The sequence below is a fragment of the Ranitomeya imitator genome, chromosome 10 (assembly GCF_032444005.1).
Source record: "Ranitomeya imitator isolate aRanImi1 chromosome 10, aRanImi1.pri, whole genome shotgun sequence".
In the NCBI taxonomy this organism is placed as follows: domain Eukaryota; kingdom Metazoa; phylum Chordata; class Amphibia; order Anura; family Dendrobatidae; genus Ranitomeya; species Ranitomeya imitator.
The window spans coordinates 82788434-82812101 of NC_091291.1; positions in this window are offsets into that span (position 1 = coordinate 82788434).

Here is a 23668-nt window from a genome sequence, read left to right on the forward strand (position 1 = left end):
TAATGTTGTTGAGCCAGGTACAGATCGTGCGAGTGGCGCAGGACGTGTCCTGCCCACTCCAAGGATTGCAGGAATCCAGTCTGTACGCATCGACTCCTCCTCTTACACCAGTTCCTCTGATTCCTCTCTGCAGGATCCGTCACAGTCCACCTCCACATGGACCCGTGAACGTTTACCTATGACCGACATGAGCACAGCCGTGGCCAAACGTCAGCAGGCCGTCTTGAAACTAGTTTCATTGGGGCATCGAAGCCACACAGCGCAGGAGCTCTGGAATGCCATCAAGCAGGAGAGCGATGTGTGGTTACTGCCAGCGAATCTCCAGCCAGGCATGGTAGTGTTTGACAATGGCCGAAATCTGGTGGCAGCTTTGGCCCTTGGCAACCTCACTCACATCCCATGTCTGGCACATGTGCTCAATTTGGTTGTGCAGAGTTTTCTGAGGGACTATCCGGATCTTGATGCCCTGCTGCACAAGGTCCGCCTAGAGTGTGCTCACTTGCGGCGTTCCAGCTTGGCCAGATCCCGCATTGCTGCTCTGCAGCGCCGATTCCGCCTTCCGGAACACCGCATCATATGTGACCTACCTACCCGGTGGAATTCCACGTTACATATGTTGGAGCGGTTGTGTGAGCAGCAGCAAGCAGTTATGGAGTACCAGCTGCATCAGGCGCAAAGAAGTCGCAGTCAGCGCCGATCAGACTTCACAACCACAGAGTGGGCCACTATGAAGGATGTCTGCCAGGTTTTGCGTCCTTTTGATTATTCCACGCGGATGGCAAGTGCAGATGATGCACTAGTCAGCATGACTGTCCCCCTTATCTGCCTGCTTCAGCAAACTTTGCAAGGGTTAAGGGATGATGTGGTGGAAGAGGTGGAGGATGAGGAGTCACCTTTTCCATCAGCTTCTGGAGAGTCAGCGCCACGTGGTTCCTCACAAAGGGGTACGCAGGGGCCAATTTGTGAGGAGGATGAGGAGGAGTCAATGGAGGAGGAAGAGCTCCATCCAGAGGAGGGAGCGACACAATTGTCCAGTGGTCAGTGTGTACAGCGAGGGTGGGGTGATGACGAGCGGGCAGAGATCATGTCTCAAGCAGGGGACAGCGTTTCTGGGCCAGTTGGCACTCTGCAGCACATGGTGGATTTCATGCTGCAGTGCCTGAGAAACGACCGCCGCATCGAACACATTCTCAACATGCCTGATTATTGGGTGTTCACCCTCCTCGATCCTCGCTACCGGGACAACGTCCAAAACCTCATCCCTGCGTTGACCCGGGAGCGTAAATTGCGGGAGTACCACGACACACTGGTGAATTCCATCATCTTCTCCTGTCCAACTGAGAGGAGTGCTGCTAGTGCTTTACAAAGCAGCTCAGTGCGTCGAGGCAGTGGGGGAGGCTCTGCCCAAAGAGGGAGCAGAAGCAGTGCCTCTGCCCAAGGCAAGCCCAGTATGGCACAACTCTGGCACACTTTTGTGTGCCCGCCCCAAATGTCTACACCATCACCGGCGGCTCCAGTCAGCAGGAGGCAACGGTTCCGTCAGATGGTGACAGAATACATGGCTTGCCCTCTTACTGTACTCCCAGACGGCTCTTCCCCGTCCAAGTTTTGGGTCTCTAAGCTGGATACATGGCCAGAGCTAAGCCAGTATGCATTGGAGGTGCTGGCTTGCCCTGCGGCTAGTGTCTTATCGGAACGTGTCTTTAGTGCCGCAGGTGGTGTACTAACAGACCGTCGCATGCGACTATCCTCCGATAACGTTGACCGGCTTACTTTCCTGAAAATGAACCAGGCCTGGATCTCGCAGGAATTTGCCACTCCTCTGCCTGATTAAGTAATTGGGTGTCATCCAGGTCTCCTGCTGTGTTCATCTTTCTACCACCTGAACTGCTATTCCTGGGCTCCAACACCGCCAGTTGCGGCTCAGAAGTGCAGGCTGCACAGTAAAAACATACGACCCAGTGTTATTGGGTTTCAGTAACGTCAGCTGATCCCCAGCTGTGTAGCCGGCAATGTGTCCTGCGACCGCCACGCTGGCACAACAACCTAAATGTAAGTGAACCTGTCCCCCCCCCCGTCGTTTGTTACTGAAAGAGCCATCTTGTGCAGCAGTAATGCTGCACAAGGAAAAGGTAGCTCTTTTTTTTTAGCTCTTTGCACACGCAGAACTTAACACTTATAAAATGTGTTCACTGATACCGTTATACCGTCCCGGAGCTGGGACTTTCCTTCGTAATGTGACGCAGCACAGCCGTCATTCCTACCCCCTTGGTGCCATGCGCTGCCTCCTCAGCGTTGTTTTAAGCTGTCACGGAGCCTGCGCTGTTCTGTTATCCCTTGGGCATGCCCTATTTGCGCTGCCTGTCTTCTGACATAATTTGGTGTCAGGCTGGCTGCGCCTGTGCGGCCGCGCTGCCCGAGATCCCGCCTCGCAGTGTCTTCTGATTGAGTCACACTGCGGGCCTGGGATCCATGGGCATGCGCAGTGCATATCTTCCCCTCGGGCTCTCGCTCATTTCCCTCCGCCTTCTTTAGACTGTGCGCCGTCAGCTGATCCCTAGCATGCCACGGCCGTGACACCGCACAGTCTGAAGAAGAGGGAAGGAGGGGAGTGAGAGTCGAGGTTATGCACTGTGCATGCCCATGGTTCCAAGGCCCGCAGTGGGATTACGTTATACGAGACTGCGAGGTGGGATCTGGAGCAGCGTGGACGCACAGGCACTGACAGCCTGACACCAAATTATGTCAGAAGACAGGCAGCGCTAATTGGGCATGGCCAAGGGCTAACAGAACAGCGCAGGCTCCGTGACAGCTTAAAACAACGCTGAGGAGGCAGCGCACGGCATCAAGGGGATAAGAATGACAGCTGTGCTGTGTCCCATTACGAAGGAAATTCGCACCTCCGGAACGGTTTAACGGTATAAAGGGACACATTTTTAGTGTTTACTTCGGTGTTTGCAAGGAGCATAATTAAAAGAGCAACCTTTTCCTTTTGCATCCTTAGTGCTGCACAAGATGGCTCTTTCAGCTACAAACGTCTTGGGGGGGGGGGTTAAAGGTTTCCTTTCAACTTGCTCCAATCAGGCTTCGGCCTACACTCTGTTCCTCTGCTCCTCCTGCTGTCCCTGGGCTCTAACACCGCCAGTTGGTGCCTGGAAGTGCTGTGTGCACAGTCAACAGTCGCTCCTCTGTTATTGGGGTTCAGTAACGTCAGCTGATCCCCAGCTGTGTGTGCGGCAATACCTCCAATCTGCTCCTCCTGCTGTCCCTGGGCTCTAACACCGCCAGTTGGTGCCTGGAAGTGCTGTGTGCACAGTCAACAGTCGCTCCTCTGTTATTGGGGTTCAGTAACGTCAGCTGATCCCCAGCTGTGTGTGCGGCAATACCTCCAATCTGCTCCTCCTGCTGTCCCTGGGCTCTAACACCGCCAGTTGGTGCCTGGAAGTGCTGTGTGCACAGTCAACAGTCGCTCCTCTGTTATGGGGTTCAGTAACGTCAGCTGATCCCCAGCTGTGTGTGCGGCAATACCTCCAATCTGCTCCTCCTGCTGTCCCTGGGCTCTAACACCGCCAGTTGGTGCCTGGAAGTGCTGTGTGCACAGTCAACAGTCGCTCCTCTGTTATTGGGGTTCAGTAACGTCAGCTGATCCCCAGCTGTGTATCCGGCAACGTGTCATGCGACCGCCACGCTGGCACAACTAAAATGTAAGGGGACCTGTCCCCCCCCCCCTAGGCGTTTGTTACTGAAAGAGCCACCATGTGCAGCACTAATACTGCACAAGGGAAAGGTCGCTCTTGAAATTATGCTCCTTGCAAACGCTGAACTACACACTCATGTAATGTGTCCCCTCACACCGTCCAACCGTCCCGGAGGTGGGACTTTCCTTTGTAATGTGACGCAGCACAGCCATCATTGCTACCCCCTTGGCACCGTGCGCTGCCTCCTTAGCGTTGTTTGATTCCGTCATGGACCCTGCGCTGTTATGTTATCCCTTGGCCATGCACAGTTTGCGCTGCCCGTCCTCTGACATCATTTGTTGTCGTCCTGGCTGCGCCTGTGCGTCCACGCTGCCCGAAATCACACCTCGCAGTGTCGTCTAATGTGATCCCACAGTGGGCCTGGTATCCATGGCCATGCGCAGTGCATATACTAGCCTCTCACTCCCCTTCTTCACGCTTCTTCAGACTAGGCGGCGTCAGCTGATCCCTAATAGCATGCCACGGCCGTGACGCCGCACAGTCTGAAGAAGCAGGAAGGAGGTGAGTGAGAGGCGATGATATGCACTGCGCATGCCCATGGATCCCTGGCCCGCAGTGGGACTACATTAGATGACACTGCAAGGTTGGATCTCGGGCAGCTTGGACGCACAGGCACTGCCAGCCTGACACCTACATGATGTCAGAAGACGGGCACCGCTAACTGTGCATGGCCAAGGGATAACATTACAGCGCGGGCTCCGTGACAGAACCAAACAACGTTGAGGAGGTGGCGCCCGGCACCAAGGGGGTTGGAATGACGGCTGTGCTGTGTCACATTACAAAGGAAAGTCCCACTTCCGGGATGGTTTGACGGTGTGAGGGGACACATTATATGAGTGTGTACTTCAGCGTTTGCAAGGAGCATAATTTTCGGAGCCACCATTTTCCATGTGCAGTATTACTGCTGTACAAGATGGCTCTTTCAGCAACAAATGCCTGGGGGGGGGGGTTAAAGGTTCCCTTTCAACTTGCTCCACTGCAGGCTTCGGCCTACACTCTGCTCCTCTTTGATTCCCTGGGTTTCAACACTGTCAGTTGCCACCTGGAAGTGTTGTCTACACAGAAAAAACACTAGGTGATGTGTCAGTGGGGTTCAGCACCGCCAGCTGTTCCCCTGCTGTGTAGTCGGCAACGTGTCCAGCACAAGCCACGCTGCCACACAGAACAAAAGCTGCCACCAGTGCAGGCTTCGGCCTACACTCTGCTCCTCTCCTCCTCCTGCTGACCCTGGGCTCAAACACCGCTAGTTTTTGCCCGGAAGTGCTAGCTGCACAGAGAAAAACACCAGCCAATGTGTTAGTGGGGTTCAGCAACGCCAGATGTTCCCCTGCTGTGTAGCCGGCAACGTGACCTGCAAACGCCACTCAGGCACATGAACTGAAATTAAAGGGAACCTGGCCCCACCCCCCAGGTGTTTCTATGTATAACAGCCACCTAGTACAGCAGTACTGCTGCATTTGTACAAGGTGGCTGACTTTTTCTCCTTGCCCACGTGGAACTCAACACGTACAAAATGTGTCTCATTGAGACCATTCCACTGTCCCTGAGGTGTGACTTTCCTTTCTAATGATACGCAGCACCCCCCTTGGTAGCGTTTCCCGTATTTTGTCATCATGGTTAGCTGGCTGCGCCTGTGCATCCGCCCTGCTAGAAACAACGCCCCTCGTTGTCATATTTATTTTGTCAGCGAGGGTGTGGTTTATGGGCGCGAGCAGTGCATATGTTCGCCTGTCTTAACTCATCTCCTTCCGCCTTCTTCAGACTGTGCGGCCTCCTGGCCGTGGTAGGCGATAAGGGATCAGCTGAGGCCGCCCAGTCTGGAGCAGGTGTAAGGACATGTGTAAGCGGCAAACCTATTTACTGCACAAGGCCACGAATCCCAGCCACGCAGTGTGATTTTTTGAAAACACACTGTGGGTCTGGGATTCATGTCCATCGCTAACCGCAACGGCCGAAATGAAATGAGGTCAGAAGACAGGAAGCGCTCACAGCGCATGGCCAAGGGATCACAATAGCGCAGACTCCTGTACAGCAAATAACAACGCTCAGGAATCTGCGCCCAGTACCTAGGTGCAAATTTTGACACCTGTGCTGCGTCTCCTTAAAAAGACAAGTCACGCCTCCACAACTGTTTGACAGTATAATGGGCTAAATAGTGTACGTGTTTTAGTCAGCGTGTGCAAGGAGCAAAACAAATAGAGCAACCTTTTACTTGTGCAGCATTAATGCTGCACAAGGTGTGGCTCTTGTACCTTGCAACACCTGAGGGGGGTTAAAGGTAACCTTTGAAATTGGTTCAACTAGGCTTCGGCCTACACTCTGCTCCTCTCCTGCTGACCCTGGGCTCAAACACCGCTAGTTTTTGCCCGGAACTGCTAGCTGCACAGAGAAAAACACCAGTCAATGTGTTAGTGAGGTTCAGCACCGCCAGCTGTTCCCCTGCTGTGTAGTCGGCATCGTGTCCAGCACAAGCCACGCTGGCACAACTGACCAAAAGCTGCCACCAGTGCAGGCTTCGGCCTACACTCTGCTCCTCTCCTCCTCCTGCTGACCCTGGGCTCAAACACCGCCAGTTTCTGCCCGGAAGTGCTAGCTGCACAGAGAAAAACACCAGCCAATGTGTTAGTGGGGTTCAGCACCGCCGCTGTGTAGCCGGCATCGTGTCCAGCACAAGCCACGCTGGCACAACTGACCAAAAGCTGCCACCAGTGCAGGCTTCGGCCTACACATTGCTCCTCTCCTCCTCCTGCTGACCCTGGGCTCTAACACCGCCAGTTTTTGCCCGGACATGCGAGCTGCACAGAGAAAAACACCAGTCAATGTGTCAGTGGGGTTCAGCACCGCCAGCTGTTCCCCTGCTGTGTAGCTTGCAACGTGACCTGCAAACGCCACGCAGGCACATGAACTGAAATTGAAGGGAGCCTGCCCCCCACCCCCAGGTGTTTCTATGTAAAACAGCCACCTTGCACAGCAGTACTGCTGCATTTGTACAAGGTGGCTGACTTTTTCTCCTTGCCCACGTGGAACTCAACACGTACAAAATGTGTCTCATTGAGACCATTCCACTGTCCCTGAGGTGTGACTTTCCTTTCTAATGATACGCAGCACCACCCTTGTTAGCGCTGCCCGTCTTTTGACATCATTGGTTAGCTGGCTGCGCCTGTGCGTCTGCCCTGCTCGAAACAACGCCCCTCGGTGTCTTATTTTTTTGAACAGCGAGGGTGTGATTGATGGGCATGTGCAGTGCATATGTTTGCCTGTGTTCACTCATCTCCTTCCGCCTTCTTCAGACTGGGTGTCCTCATGGCCGCGGCATGCGATAAGGGATCAGATGAGGCCGCCCAGTCTGAAGCAGGTGTAAGGACATGTGTGAGCGTCAAACATATTTACTGAACAAGGCCACGAATCCCAGCCACGCAGTGTGATTTTTTGAAAACACACTGTGGGTCTGGGATTCATGTCCATCGCTAACCGTAACGGCCGACATTAAATGAGGTCAGAAGACAGGAAGCGCTCACAGCGCATGGCCAAGGGATCCCAATAGCGCAGACTCCTGTACAGCAAATAACAACGCTCAGGAATCTGCGCACAGCAGCTAGGTGTAAATTTTGACACCTGTGCTGCATCTCCTTAAAAAGACTAGTAGTCACGCCTCCACTACTGTTTGACAGTATAATGGGCTAAATAGTGTACGTGTTTTATTCAGCGTGTGCAAGGAGCAAAATTAAATAGAGCAACCTTTGACTTGTGCATCATTAATGCTGTTCAAGGTGTGGCTCTTGTACCTTGCAACACCTGAGGGGGGGTTAAAGGTAACCTTTGAAATTGGTTCAACTAGGCTTCGGCCTACACTCTGCTCCTCTACTCCTCCTGCTGACCCTGGGCTCAAACACCGCTAGTTTCTGCCCGGAACTGCTAGCTGCACAGAGAAAAACACCAGTCAATGTGTTAGTGGGGTTCAGCACCGCCAGCTGTTCCCCTGCTGTGTAGTCGGCATCGTTTTCAGCACAAGCCACGCTGGCACAACTGACCAAAAGCTGCCACCAGTGCAGGCTTCGGCCTACACTTTGCTCCTCTCCTCCTCCTGCTGACCCTGGGCTCAAACAACGCCAGTTTCTGCCCGGACATGCTAGCTGCACAGAGAAAAACACCAGCCAATGTGTTAGTGGGGTTCAGCACCGCCAGCTGTTCCCCTGCTGTGTAGCTGGCAACGTGTCCTGCAAACGCCACACAGGCACATGAACTGAAATTGAAGGGAGCCTGCCCCCCACCCCCCCAGGTGTTTCTATGTATAACAGCCACCTTGTACAGCAGTACTGCTGCATTTGTACAAGGTGGCTGACTTTTTCTCCTTGCACACGTGGAACTCAACAAGTACAAAATGTGTCTCATTACAGACCATTACAATGTCCCTGAGGTGTGACTTTCCTTTTTAATGACACGCAGCACCCCCATTGTTAGCGCTGCCCGTCTCCTGACATCATTGGTTGGCTGGCTGTGCCTGTGCGTCCCCCCTGCCCGACACAACGCCCCCCGTTGTCTCATATATTTTGACTGCGAGGGTGTGATTGATGGGCACGAGCAGTGCATATGTTCCCCTGTCTTCACTCCCCTCCTTCCGCCTTCTTCTGACTGTGCGGCCTCATGGCCGCGGCATGCAATAAGGGATCAGCTGAGGCCGCCCAGTCTGAAGCAGGTGTAAGGACATGTGTGAGTGGCGAACATATTTACTTCACAAGGCCACGAATCCCAGCACCGCAGTGTGACTTTAGGAAAAGCCACTGTGGGTCTGGGATTTATGGCCATCGTTAACCGCACCGGCCAACATGAAATGAGGTCATGAGACGGCCTGCACTAACAGGGTATTGCCAAGGGATAACACAAGAGCGCAGTTTCCTGTACTGCAAATAACAACAGTAAGGATTCTGCGCACAGCACCTAGGTGTAAATTTGTACACCTGTGCTGCGTCTCCTTAAAAAGACTAGTAGTCACGCATCCACTACTGTTTGACAGTATAATGGGCTAAATAGTGTACGTGTTTAATTCAGCTTGTGCAAGGAGCAAAATTAAACAGAGCAACCTTTGACTTGTGCATCATTAATGCTGTTCAAGGTGTGGCTCTTGTACCTTGCAACACCTGAGGGGGGGTTAAAGGTAACCTTTGAAATTGGTTCAACTAGGCTTCGGCCTACACTCTGCTCCTCTACTCCTCCTGCTGACCCTGGGCTCAAACACCGCTAGTTTTTGCCCGGAACTGCTAGCTGCACAGAGAAAAACACCAGTCAATGTGTTAGTGGGGTTCAGCAACGCCAGCTGTTCCCCTGCTGTGTAGTCGGCAACGTGTCCAGCACAAGCCACGCTGGCACAACAGAACAAAAGCTGCCACCAGTGCAGGCTTCGGCCTACACTTTGCTCCTCTCCTCCTCCTGCTGACCCTGGGCTCAAACAACGCCAGTTTCTGCCCGGACATGCTAGCTGCACAGAGAAAAACACCAGCCAATGTGTTAGTGGGGTTCAGCACCGCCAGCTGTTCCCCTGCTGTGTAGCTGGCAACGTGTCCTGCAAACGCCACGCAGGCACATGAACTGAAATTGAAGGGAGCCTGCCCCCCACCCCCAGGTGTTTCTATGTATAACAGCCACCTTGTACAGCAGTACTGCTGCATTTGTACAAGGTGGCTGACTTTTTCTCCTTGCACACGTGGAACTCAACAAGTACAAAATGTGTCTCATTACAGACCATTACAATGTCCCTGAGGTGTGACTTTCCTTTTTAATGACACGCAGCACCCCCATTGTTAGCGCTGCCCGTCTCCTGACATCATTGGTTGGCTGGCTGTGCCTGTGCGTCCCCCCTGCCCGACACAACGCCCCCCGTTGTCTCATATATTTTGACTGCGAGGGTGTGATTGATGGGCACGAGCAGTGCATATGTTCCCCTGTCTTCACTCCCCTCCTTCCGCCTTCTTCTGACTGTGCGGCCTCATGGCCGCGGCATGCGATAAGGGATCAGCTGAGGCCGCCCAGTCTGAAGCAGGTGTAAGGACATGTGTGAGCGGCGAACATATTTACTGCACAAGGCCACGAATCCCAGCACCGCAGTGTGACTTTAGGAAAAGCCACTGTGGGTCTGGGATTTATGGCCATCGTTAACCGCACCGGCCAACATGAAATGAGGTCATGAGACGGCCTGCACTAACAGGGTATTGCCAAGGGATAACACAAGAGCGCAGTTTCCTGTACTGCAAATAACAACGGTAAGGAATCTGCGCACAGCACCTAGGTGTAAATTTGTACACCTGTGCTGCGTCTCCTTAAAAAGACTAGTAGTCACGCCTCCACTACTGTTTGACAGTATAATGGGCTAAATAGTGTACGTGTTTAATTCAGCGTGTACAAGGAGCAAAATTAAATAGAGCAACCTTTGACTTGTGCATCATTAATGCTGTTCAAGGTGTGGCTCTTGTACCTTGCAACACCTGAGGGGGGGGTTAAAGGTAACCTTTGAAATTGGTTCAACTAGGCTTCGGCCTACACTCTGCTCCTCTACTCCTCCTGCTGACCCTGGGCTCAAACACCGCTAGTTTTTGCCCGGAACTGCTAGCTGCACAGAGAAAAACACCAGTCAATGTGTTAGTGGGGTTCAGCAACGCCAGCTGTTCCCCTGCTGTGTAGTCGGCAACGTGTCCAGCACAAGCCACGCTGGCACAACAGAACAAAAGCTGCCACCAGTGCAGGCTTCGGCCTACACTTTGCTCCTCTCCTCCTCCTGCTGACCCTGGGCTCAAACAACGCCAGTTTCTGCCCGGACATGCTAGCTGCACATAGAAAAACACCAGCCAATGTGTTAGTGGGGTTCAGCACCGCCAGCTGTTCCCCTGCTGTGTAGCTGGCAATGTGTCCTGCAAACGCCACGCAGGCACATGAACTGAAATTGAAGGGAGCCTGCCCCCCACCCCCAGGTGTTTCTATGTATAACAGCCACCTTGTACAGCAGTACTGCTGCATTTGTACAAGGTGGCTGACTTTTTGTCCTTGCCCACGTGGAACTCAAAACGTACAAAATGTGTCTCATTGAGACCATTCCACTGTCCCTGAGGTGTGACTTTCCTTTCTAATGATACGCAGCACCCCCCTTGGTAGCGCTTCCCGTCTTCTGACATCATTGGTTAACTTGTTGCGCCTGTGCGTCCGCCCTGCCTGAAACAATGCTCCTCGTTGTCTTATTTTGACTGCGAGGGTGTGATTGATGGGCACGAGCAGTGCATATCTTCACCTGTCTTAACTCATCTCCTTCCGCCTTCTTCAGACTGTGCAGCCTCATGGCCGCGGCATGCGAGAAGGGATCAGCAGAGGCCGCCCAGTCTGAAGCAGGTGTAAGGACGTGTGTGAGCGGCCAAAATATTTACTGCTCAAGGCCACGAATCACAGCACCGCAGTGTGACTTTATGAAAAGGCACTGTGGGTCTGGGATTTATGGCCATCGTTAACCGCACCGGCCAACATGAAATGAGGTCATAAGACGGGCAGCTCTAACAGGGCATTGCCAAGGGATAACACAAGAGCGCAGACTCCTGTACAGCAAATAACAACGCTCAGGAAGCTGCGCCAAGCACCAAGGCGTAATTTGGGACACCTGTGCTGCGTCTCCTTAAAAAGCCAAGTCACGCATCCACTACAGTTTGACTGTAGAATGGGCTAAATTGTGTACGTCTTTCATTCAGCGTGTGCAAGTAGACAAATTAATAGAGCAACCTTTCACTTGTGCAGCATTAATACTGCACAAGGTGTGTCTCTTGTACTTTGTAACACCTGAGGGGGGGTTAAAGGTTTCCTTTGAAATTGGTTCAAATAGGCTTCGGCCTACACTCTGCTCCTCTCCTCCTCCTCCTGCTTCAACACGGGCTCTAACATCGCTAGTTTTTGACCGCAAGTGCTAGCTGCACAGAGAAAAACACACGCCATTGTGTTAGTGGGGTTCAGCAACGCAAGCTGTTCCCCCACTGTGTAGCCGGCAAAGTGTCCTGCAAACGCAACGCAGACACAAAGCTGCCTCCAGTGCAGGCTTCGGCCTACACTCTGCTCCCCCTGCTTACCCTTAGCTCCAACACCGCTAGTTGGGGCTCTAGGAAGACAATCTTTAATAGGCAACGCATCTGGGTTCCAGCACCGCCAGCTGGTTCTCGGCAGTGTTCTTGTCACAGGTACTCCCTCGTGCCAAGCCTGGTTTCAGCACCGTCAGCTGTTTCCGGGTTGTGTTAAGCTCACTGAGACGCCTATGCTTGCCCCGTCGTGGTGCGGTCGGGTTAGCCAACTCCAGGGTGCCTCCAGTTTAGGAGCTTCCTATGTGGGCTGCGTGAACTGGTAGTCAAGGCTGGTTCTGTAGTGCCAGTAGGCCCAGCTCCCCCTGTAGGACTGTTGGGGTTCGGTAACTGCGGCTGCCTCGCGGCCTAGCTGTTCTCTCCTCTCCTGTGGGCCTTGGGGTCCACCACCTGGTTCCAGCACCGTCAGCTGGTTCCAGGCCGAGCCTTTGGCTTAGGTGCCTCCTCCTGGGTATCCGAGTTCCGCCAACGTCAGGCGGTCCTTGGTAGTGCTTTTAAGCGCGGGCACCTACAGCTTAGTAACCGGGTTCCAGCACCGCCAGCTGGTCCTTGGTCGTGCCATTGGCTCTTGCACACTGGGGCAACGCATCTGGGTTCCAGCACCGCCAGCTGGTTCTCGGCAGTGTTCTTGTCACAGGTACTCCCTCGTGCCAAGCCTGGTTTCAGCACCGTCAGCTGTTTCCGGGTTGTGTCAAGCTCGCTGAGACGCCTATGCTTGCCCCGTCGTGGTGAGGTCAGGTTAGCCAACTCCAGGGTGCCTCCAGTTTAGGAGCTTCCTATGTGGGCTGCGTGAACTGGTAGTCAAGGCTGGTTCTGTAGTGCCAGTAGGCCCAGCTCCCCCTGTAGGACTGTTGGGGTTCGGTAACTGCGGCTGCCTTGCGGCCTAGCTGTTCTCTCCTCTCCTGTGGGCCTTGGGGTCCACCACCTGGTTCCAGCACCGTCAGCTGGTTCCAGGCCGAGCCTTTGGCTTAGGTGCCTCCTCCTGGGTATCCGAGTTCCGCCAACGTCAGGCAGTCCTTGGTAGTGCATTTAAGCGCGGGCACCTACAGCTTAGTAACCGGGTTCCAGCACCGCCAGCTGGTCCTCGGTCGTGCCATTGGCTCTTGCACACTGGGGCAACGCATCTGGGTTCCAGCACCGCCAGCTGGTTCTCGGCAGTGTTCTTGTCACAGGTACTCCCTCGTGCCAAGCCTGGTTTCAGCACCGTCAGCTGTTTCCGGGTTGTGTCAAGCTCACTGAGACGCCTATGCTTGCCCCGTCGTGGTGCGGTCAGGTTAGCCAACTCCAGGGTGCCTCCAGTTTAGGAGCTTCCTATGTGGGCTGCGTGAACTGGTAGTCAAGGCTGGTTCTGTAGTGCCAGTAGGCCCAGCTCCCCCTGTAGGACTGTTGGGGTTCGGTAACTGCGCCTGCCTCGCGGCCTAGCTGTTCTCTCCTCTCCTGTGGGCCTTGGGGTCCACCACCTGGTTCCAGCACCGTCAGCTGGTTCCGGGCCGAGCCTTTGGCTTAGGTGCCTCCTCCTGGGTATCCGAGTTCCGCCAACGTCAGGCGGTCCTTGGTAGTGCTTTTAAGCGCGGGCACCTACAGCTTAGTAACCGTGTTCCAGCACCGCCAGCTGGTCCACGGTCGTGCCATTGGCTCTTGCACACTGGGGCAACGCATCTGGGTTCCAGCACCGCCAGCTGGTTCTCGGCAGTGTTTTTGTCACAGGTACTCCCTCGTGCCAAACCTGGTTTCAGCACCGTCAGCTGTTTCCGGGGTGTGTCAAACTCGCTGAGACGCCTATGTTTGCCCCGTCGTGTTACAGTCGGGTTAGCCAACTCCAGGGTGCCTCCAGTTTAGGAGCTTCCTATGTGGGCTGCGTGAACTGGTAGTCAAGGCTGGTTCTGTAGTGCCAGTAGGCCCAGCTCCCCCTGTAGGACTGTTGGGGTTCGGTAACTGCGGCTGCCTCGCGGCCTAGCTGTTCTCTCCTCTCCTGTGGGCCTTCGGGTCCACCACCTGGTTCTAGCACCGTCAGCTGGTTCTCGGCAGTGTCTTTTGCTCTTGTACCTTCTGCTCCCCATCCTGGTTCCAGTACCGTCAGCTGGTTCCGGGCAGAGCCTTTGGCTTAGGTGCCTCCTTCTGGGTATCCAAGTTCCACCAACGTCAGGTGGTCCTTGGTAGTGCTTTCAGGCACGGGTACCTCCTGCTTAGTAACCGGGTTCCAGTAACGTCAGCTGGTCCTCGGTAGTTCCATTGGCTCTTGGACCTTCGGCTACCCATCCGGGTTCCAGTACCGTCAGCTGGTTCTCGGCAGTGTCTTTTGCTCTTGTACCTTCTGCTCCCCATCCTGGTTCCAGTAACGTCAGCTGGTTCCGGGCAGAGCCTTTGGCTTAGGTGCCTCCTTCTGGGTATCCGAGTTCCGCCAACGCCAGGCGGTCCTTGGTAGTGCTTTTTTGCACGGGTACCTCCTGCTTAGTAACCGGGTTCCAGTAACGTCAGCTGGTCCTCGGTAGTTCCATAGGCTCTTGAATCTTCGGGTAGCCATCCGAGTTCCAGTTCCATCAGCTGGTTCTTGGCATTTTCTCAGCCTTCTTGTACCTTCTGCTACATTTCCAAGTTTAAGACCCTAAAGTCGACGACCCGGAAGACCACCCCGATGACGACGACCCGGAAGACCACCCCGATGACGACGACGACGACCCGGAAGACCACCCCGATGACGACGGCGGAGACGACGACGGCGGAGACGACGACGGCTGAGACGACGACGGCGGAGATGACGACACTGGAGACGACGACCCTGGAGACGACGACATGGAAGACCGAGAAGCAGAAGAACAAGAGGCTGCAGAACAAAGAGCAGAAGAACATTAAGCATAAGACTTAATATCAGAGCAAAAGATATTATCTAAATTATATGCAGAAGAAGACTAAGCAGTGTATGGAGGTGAGTCCGTTCCTCCTCGTGGTGCCCCTGGATAAAGCCTGATGCTGCAGGCCAAACTGAACGCGGACAAATGTAACTTTTGTGACTGGCAGAACGGAAGGTGTAATCTTCCAACTTTTATAGATAACAACTACGGGAATGCCTGTCACAAATGAGAATATGATGAAGAAGTAGAATAGGAAGAATAATAACAGTGGGATAAAAAGAATATGTAGAATAGGAAGAATAATAATAGTTGAATAAAATGAATATGAAGAATGTAATAAAAAAAAAAAATAGGTAGAAGATGAAGAAGAAGATGAATAAGGTGAAGAAGAAGTTGATGTCAAAGATGCTGATGATGATGAAGATGAAAGTGTGGGAAAAGTAAAAAAAAAAAAGAAAAAAAAGAAGGGGAAGGGCGTGGAATAGTGAAACATCAATATCTGACAAAATAAAAAAAAATTTACATACTCAATATCTTTTTCACTCCGAACGTCTTTAAAAAAAAAAAAAAACATGCTATTCTATTTGATTGGGCTTGCCTTTAATGTCTCCGCCACCTCCCACAATACATCCTACATTATTCTTAGTTGTTTTCCTTGATGTAGAATGAACCTACAAGGAAAGAAAGGGTTTATTTTAATTCCGATATTTTGGTCCCATTGACTTGCATTGGGATCGGGTATCGGTATCGGCGATATCCGATATTTTTTGAATATCGGCCGATCCCAACCGATACCGATACTTTCCGATATCGGAAGGTATCGCTCAACACTAGTGTTGAGCATTCCGATACCGCAAGTATCGGGTATCGGCCGATATTTGCGGTATCGGAATTCCGATACCGAATTCCGATACTTCCCGCGTATCGGATACCGGAATCGGAAGTTCCCAGAATTCAAACTGAACGCAGCAGCCAATGAGGAATGATTGGAAGTGTGGGCACATCCTGTTTAGCATGGTGGGCATGTAAGTACTGGCAAGGCTGTGATTGGCTGCTGAAATGATGTCACTCTGCACTATAAAAAACGCTGCCGCCATTTTGCGCTCACTCTGCTGTGATTTCAGTTAGGGACAGGACGCTGTGTTCTAACTGAGGGCCAGTCGAGCTAGCTAATTGCTTTATTTTCCTTTCCAAAGGCTAATTTAGCAAAACGCTGTGTGTTCTTCACTGTTCACCTTGCTCTTGCCTTGCAGCGCTGTTTTAACAGCGTTCTGCAAGGTCTCTGTGTGTGTGTGTGTGTGCAGCTCACTCTGTAGTCTGTGTGCAGCCATATACCCGGTTGTATTCAGCTCAGGGGGGGTTCACACTGCCTCACACAGTTGTCCTTTTTTGCTCTTAGTGCAGCCTGCTGCACATTTTTTCTCAAATTTCCTATTAGTGTTTTTCCACCAGTCTCCAGCTCTATTGTGGAAAAACACTACATAGAATAACCTAGAGGGGGTTTTTTGGGCCTTGCAGCGCCGTTTACGGCTGTCTGCACGGTCTCCGTGTGAGCCCAGCTCGCCCTGTAGTCTGTGTGCAGCCATAGCCGGTTGGATTCAGCTCAGGGTTCGTTACTGGCTCATACCTTGAGAAAAATTTTACTTTTTTTCAAATAATGCAGCCTGTTTAAAATTTGAAAAAAAAAAATTCCTATTAGTGTCTTTCCACTCGTATCCAGCTAAATAGTGGAAAAACACTATATAGGATAACCTAGAGGAGGGTTTTTTGGCCTTGCAGCGCCGTTTACGGCTGTCTGCACGGTCTCCGTGTGAGCCCAGCTCGCCCTGTAGTCTGTGTGCAGCCATAGCCGGTTGGATTCAGCTCAGGGTTCGTTACTGGCTCATACCTAGAGAAAAATTTTACTTTTTTTCAAATAGTGCAGCCTGTTTAAAATTTGAAAAACAAAAATTCCTATTAGTGTCTTTCCACTCGTATCCAGCTAAATAGTGGAAAAACACTATATAGGATAACCTAGAGGAGGGTTTTTTGGCCTTGCAGCGCCGTTTACGGCTGTCTGCACGGTCTCTGTGTGAGCGCAGCTCGCCCTGTAGTCTGTGTGCAGCCATAGCCGGTTGGATTCAGCTCAGGGTGCGTTACTGCCTCATACCTTGAAAAACAATTTCCTTTTTTTCAAATAGTGCAGCCAGTTTAAAATTTGAAAAAAAAAATTCCTATTAGTGCCTTTCCACTCGTATCCAGCTAAATAGTGGAAAAACACTATATAGGATAACCTAGAGGAGGTTTTTTTGGCCTTGCAGCGCCGTTTACGGCTGTCTGCACGGTCTCCGTGTGAGCCCAGCTCGCCCTGCAGTCTGTGTGCAGCCATAGCCGGTTGGATTCAGCTCAGGGTTCGTTACTGCCTCATACCTTGAGAAAAATTTTACTTTTTTTCAAATAGTGCAGCCTGTTTAAAATTTGAAAAAAAAAATTCCTATTACTGTCTTTCCACTCGTATCCAGCTAAATAGTGGAAAAACACTATATAGGATAACCGAGAGGAGGGTTTTTTGGCCTTGCAGCGCCGTTTACGGCTGTCTGCACGGTCTCCGTGTGATTTAAACTAGCTCTGTAGCCCGATCTGCACCAAAAAAAAAGTTAAGTTCACCAAACACAACTTAACACTTGTGTAGGCCACATTTGAAAAATAATAAAGTTTAGTCCACAATTTACAACATTAGTGTTTCTTACACCTGTTAGGAGGAGCATTTCAGGAATAAGCACACTAAGGCCTTAGTACTTTTCTGCTTATCTTTATCTGTCAACCAAGATGAAGAGGGCAGGGAGTAAGGCACGTGGGCGTGGGCGCGGAGCAGGGAGAGGAGCAGGGAGAGGACGTGGTGATTCTGTGCCTGCTGCGGGCGCCGGTGACTCGTCGTCACTCAGTTTCAGCAGGGAACAGTCCTTCATGCGCAGCTTTGTCGGAGAGCGCCGTGCACCGCTGCTACGTGAAGACCAAATTGAAGCCGTTGTCGGGTGGATGGCAGCTAACGCCTCGGCATCGACTTCAGTTAGTGCCACATCCTCTCAGGCACAGAGCACTGGAGAGCAGCCATCTGTCTCTTCACCACCTGCCAAATTGGCCAGGCAGTCAGAGAGCCCAGGACAGGAGCCGTCTCTACTTCTGTTCTCTGAATCTCTTGGCTTGGAAACAGGGGGCCAGCCAAGCAGCATTGGAGAAATGGAAGAAGAGGCAGTGTGCAGTGATGCCCAAAAGCTTTATCTCTCTGACTCTGAAGAGGCAGGTGGGCCAGTGCCTCCGGTGACCACAGCGCAGTACGCATCTGATGATGAAACTCAGGTGCCGCTTTCTGATGCGTACTGTGCTGCCGAGACTACCCAGGAGGAGCAGTTGGTGGCAGAGGGTAGTGGAGATGATGAGGTCCTTGACCCATCGTGGCGTGAGGAACAGGAAGGTGGTGGGAGCAGCTCTGAGGAAGAGCTTCCCCTTACGGGCCAAAGAGGGAGAGGGAGGGGGAAGACTGCGGAGCCTGTAGCCTCCACTTTGGCACCCGTTAGGAGCCTGTCTCTTTCCAAAGCCAAAAAGGGCGCTCCCAAGACATGCAGTGCCTGGTCCTTTTTTGACACAGTTGCAGATGACATTTGTTTTGTCAAATGCAAGCTGTGTCATCAGAAAGTAAAAAGAGGTAAAAGTGTCAGCAACCTCAATACCACAAATATGTGGAAACATGTGCGGAACAGGCACGCGGTGGAGTTACAGAAACACAGTGAAGACGTAGGCCAACCAACAGCGGCAGCTACCACCTCTTCATCTCGTGTTGCCTCTTCCTCCACTGTTGTCCAGAGACCTAGTGTAATTCCACCCACAGCACCACCTTCCCAGTCATCCTCACACTCCCAGTCTACTCTACAGCCATCGGTAGTCCAGGCATGGGAGAAAAGGCGGGCATTCTCGGCCAACCACCCCCGAGCACAGGCTCTGAATGCAGGCATTGCCAAACTGTTGTCCCTGGAAATGCTCTCGTTCAGGCTGGTGGAGACTGACAGCTTCCGTGACTTGATGGCATTGGCAGTCCCACAGTACAAGGTGCCCAGCCGCTTTTACTTCAGCAGGCAGGCTGTCCCTGCCCTGCACAGGCATGTTGAGGCAAACATAAAACATGAGCTACTGAACGCCGTCAGTGGCAAGGTCCACCTCACCACCGATGCGTGGACCAGTCAGCATGGACAGGGGCGATATGTTTCCCTCACTGCCCATTGGGTTAATGTTGTTGAGCCAGGTACAGATCGTGCGAGTGGCGCAGGACGTGTCCTGCCCACTCCAAGGATTGCAGGAATCCAGTCTGTACGCATCGACTCCTCCTCTTACACCAGTTCCTCTGATTCCTCTCTGCAGGATCCGTCACAGTCCACCTCCACATGGACCCGTGAACGTTTACCTATGACCGACATGAGCACAGCCGTGGCCAAACGTCAGCAGGCCGTCTTGAAACTAGTTTCATTGGGGCATCGAAGCCACACAGCGCAGGAGCTCTGGAATGCCATCAAGCAGGAGAGCGATGTGTGGTTACTGCCAGCGAATCTCCAGCCAGGCATGGTAGTGTGTGACAATGGCCGAAATCTGGTGGCAGCTTTGGCCCTTGGCAACCTCACTCACATCCCATGTCTGGCACATGTGCTCAATTTGGTTGTGCAGAGTTTTCTGAGGGACTATCCGGATCTTGATGCCCTGCTGCACAAGGTCCGCCTAGAGTGTGCTCACTTGCGGCGTTCCAGCTTGGCCAGATCCCGCATTGCTGCTCTGCAGCGCCGATTCCGCCTTCCGGAACACCGCATCATATGTGACCTACCTACCCGGTGGAATTCCACGTTACATATGTTGGAGCGGTTGTGTGAGCAGCAGCAAGCAGTTATGGAGTACCAGCTGCATCAGGCGCAAAGAAGTCGCAGTCAGCGCCGATCAGACTTCACAACCACAGAGTGGGCCACTATGAAGGACGTCTGCCAGGTTTTGCGTCCTTTTGATTATTCCACGCGGATGGCAAGTGCAGATGATGCACTAGTCAGCATGACTGTCCCCCTTATCTGCCTGCTTCAGCAAACTTTGCAAGGGTTAAGGGATGATGTGGTGGAAGAGGTGGAGGATGAGGAGTCACCTTTTCCATCAGCTTCTGGAGAGTCAGCGCCACGTGGTTCCTCACAAAGGGGTACGCAGGGGCCAATTTGTGAGGAGGATGAGGAGGAGTCAATGGAGGAGGAAGAGCTCCGTCCAGAGGAGGGAGCGACACAATTGTCCAGTGGTCAGTGTGTACAGCGAGGGTGGGGTGATGACGAGCAGGCAGAGATCATGTCTCAAGCAGGGGACAGCGTTTCTGGGCCAGTTGGCACTCTGCAGCACATGGTGGATTTCATGCTGCAGTGCCTGAGAAACGACCGCCGCATCGACCACATTCTCAACATGCCTGATTATTGGGTGTTCACCCTCCTCGATCCTCGCTACCGGGACAACGTCCAAAACCTCATCCCTGCGTTGACCCGGGAGCGTAAATTGCGGGAGTACCACGACACACTGGTGAATTCCATCATCTTCTCCTGTCCAACTGAGAGGAGTGCTGCTAGTGCTTTACAAAGCAGCTCAGTGCGTCGAGGCAGTGGGGGAGGCTCTGCCCAAAGAGGGAGCAGAAGCAGTGCCTCTGCCCAAGGCAAGCCCAGTATGGCACAACTCTGGCACACTTTTGTGTGCCCGCCCCAAATGTCTACACCATCACCGGCGGCTCCAGTCAGCAGGAGGCAACGGTTCCGTCAGATGGTGACAGACTACATGGCTTGCCCTCTTACTGTACTCCCAGACGGCTCTTCCCCGTTCAAGTTTTGGGTCTCTAAGCTGGATACATGGCCAGAGCTAAGCCAGTATGCATTGGAGGTGCTGGCTTGCCCTGCGGCTAGTGTCTTATCGGAATGTGTCTTTAGTACCGCAGGTGGTGTACTAACAGACCGTCGCATGCGACTATCCTCCGATAACGTTGACCGGCTTACTTTCCTGAAAATGAACCAGGCCTGGATCTCGCAGGAATTTGCCACTCCTCTGCCTGATTAAGTAATTGGGTGTCATCCAGGTCTCCTGCTGTGTTCATCTTTCTACCACCTGAACTGCTATTCCTGGGCTCCAACACCGCCAGTTGCGGCTCAGAAGTGCAGGCTGCACAGTAAGAACATACGACCCAGTGTTATTGGGTTTCAGTAACGTCAGCTGATCCCCAGCTGTGTAGCTGGCAATGTGTCCTGCGACCGCCATGCTGGCACAACAACCCAAATGTAAGGGAACCTGTCCCCCCCCCCCGTCGTTTGTTACTGAAAGAGCCATCTTGTGCAGCAGTAATGCTGCACAAGGAAAAGGTAGCTCTTTTTTTTTTAGTTCTTTGCACACGCAGAACTTAACACTTATAAAATGTGTTCACTGATACCGTTATACCGTCCCGGAGCTGGGACTTTCCTTCGTAATGTGATGCAGCACAGCCGTCATTCCTACCCCCTTGGTGCCATGCGCTGCCTCCTCAGCGTTGTTTTAAGCTGTCACGGAGCCTGCGCTGTTCTGTTATCCCTTGGGCATGCCCTATTTGCGCTGCCTGTCTTCTGACATAATTTGGTGTCAGGCTGGCTGCGCCTGTGCGGCCGCGCTGCCCGAGATCCCGCCTCGCAGTGTCTTCTGATTGAGTCACACTGCGGGCCTGGGATCCATGGGCATGCGCAGTGCATATCTTCCCCTCGGGCTCTCGCTCATTTCCCTCCGCCTTCTTTAGACTGTGCGCCGTCAGCTGATCCCTAGCATGCCACGGCCGTGACACCGCACAGTCTGAAGAAGAGGGAAGGAGGGGAGTGAGAGTCGAGGTTATGCACTGTGCATGCCCATGGTTCCAAGGCCCGCAGTGGGATTACGTTAGACGAGACTGCGAGGTGGGATCTGGAGCAGCGTGGACGCACAGGCACTGACAGCCTGACACCAAATTATGTCAGAAGACAGGCAGCGCTAATTGGGCATGGCCAAGGGCTAACAGAACAGCGCAGGCTCCGTGACAGCTTAAAACAACGCTGAGGAGGCAGCGCACGGCATCAAAGGGATAGGAATGACAGCTGTGCTGTGTCCCATTACGAAGGAAATTCGCACCTCCGGAACGGTTTAACGGTATAAAGGGACACATTTTTAGTGTTTACTTCGGTGTTTGCAAGGAGCATAATTAAAAGAGCAACCTTTTCCTTTTGCATCCTTAGTGCTGCACAAGATGGCTCTTTCAGCTACAAACGTCTTGGGGGGGGGGGGTTAAAGGTTTCCTTTCAACTTGCTCCAATCAGGCTTCGGCCTACACTCTGTTCCTCTGCTCCTCCTGCTGTCCCTGGGCTCTAACACCGCCAGTTGGTGCCTGGAAGTGCTGTGTGCACAGTCAACAGTCGCTCCTCTGTTATTGGGGTTCAGTAACGTCAGCTGATCCCCAGCTGTGTGTGCGGCAATACCTCCAATCTGCTCCTCCTGCTGTCCCTGGGCTCTAACACCGCCAGTTGGTGCCTGGAAGTGCTGTGTGCACAGTCAACAGTCGCTCCTCTGTTATTGGGGTTCAGTAACGTCAGCTGATCCCCAGCTGTGTGTGCGGCAATACCTCCAATCTGCTCCTCCTGCAACGCCCCTCGTTGTCATATTTATTTTGTCAGCGAGGGTGTGGTTTATGGGCACGAGCAGTGCATATGTTCGCCTGTCTTAACTCATCTCCTTCTGCCTTCTTCAGACTGTGCGGCCTCCTGGCCGTGGTAGGCGATAAGGGATCAGCTGAGGCCGCCCAGTTTGGAGCAGGTGTAAGGACATGTGTAAGCGGCAAACCTATTTACTGCACAAGGCCACGAATCCCAGCTACGCAGTGTGATTTTTTGAAAACACACTGTGGGTCTGGGATTCATGTCCATCGCTAACCGCAACGGCCGAAATGAAATGAGGTCAGAAGACAGGAAGCGCTCACAGCGCATGGCCAAGGGATCACAATAGCGCAGACTCCTGTACAGCAAATAACAACGCTCAGGAATCTGCGCCCAGTACCTAGGTGCAAATTTTGACACCTGTGCTGCGTCTCCTTAAAAAGACAAGTCACGCCTCCACAACTGTTTGACAGTATAATGGGCTAAATAGTGTACGTGTTTTAGTCAGCGTGTGCAAGGAGCAAAACAAATAGAGCAACCTTTTACTTGTGCAGCATTAATGCTGCACAAGGTGTGGCTCTTGTACCTTGCAACACCTGAGGGGGGTTAAAGGTAACCTCTGAAATTGGTTCAACTAGGCTTCGGCCTACACTCTGCTCCTCTCCTGCTGACCCTGGGCTCAAACACCGCTAGTTTTTGCCCGGAACTGCTAGCTGCACAGAGAAAAACACCAGTCAATGTGTTAGTGAGGTTCAGCACCGCCAGCTGTTCCCCTGCTGTGTAGTCGGCATCGTGTCCAGCACAAGCCACGCTGGCACAACTGACCAAAAGCTGCCACCAGTGCAGGCTTCGGCCTACACTCTGCTCCTCTCCTCCTCCTGCTGACCCTGGGCTCAAACACCGCCAGTTTCTGCCCGGAAGTGCTAGCTGCACAGAGAAAAACACCAGCCAATGTGTTAGTGGGGTTCAGCACCGCCAGCTGTTCCCCTGCTGTGTAGCCGGCATCGTGTCCAGCACAAGCCACGCTGGCACAACTGACCAAAAGCTGCCACCAGTGCAGGCTTCGGCCTACACTGCTCCTCTCCTCCTCCTGCTGACCCTGGGCTCTAACACCGCCAGTTTTTGCCCGGACATGCGAGCTGCACAGAGAAAAACACCAGTCAATGTGTCAGTGGGGTTCAGCACCGCCAGCTGTTCCCCTGCTGTGTAGCTTGCAACGTGACCTGCAAACGCCACGCAGGCACATGAACTGAAATTGAAGGGAGCCTGCCCCC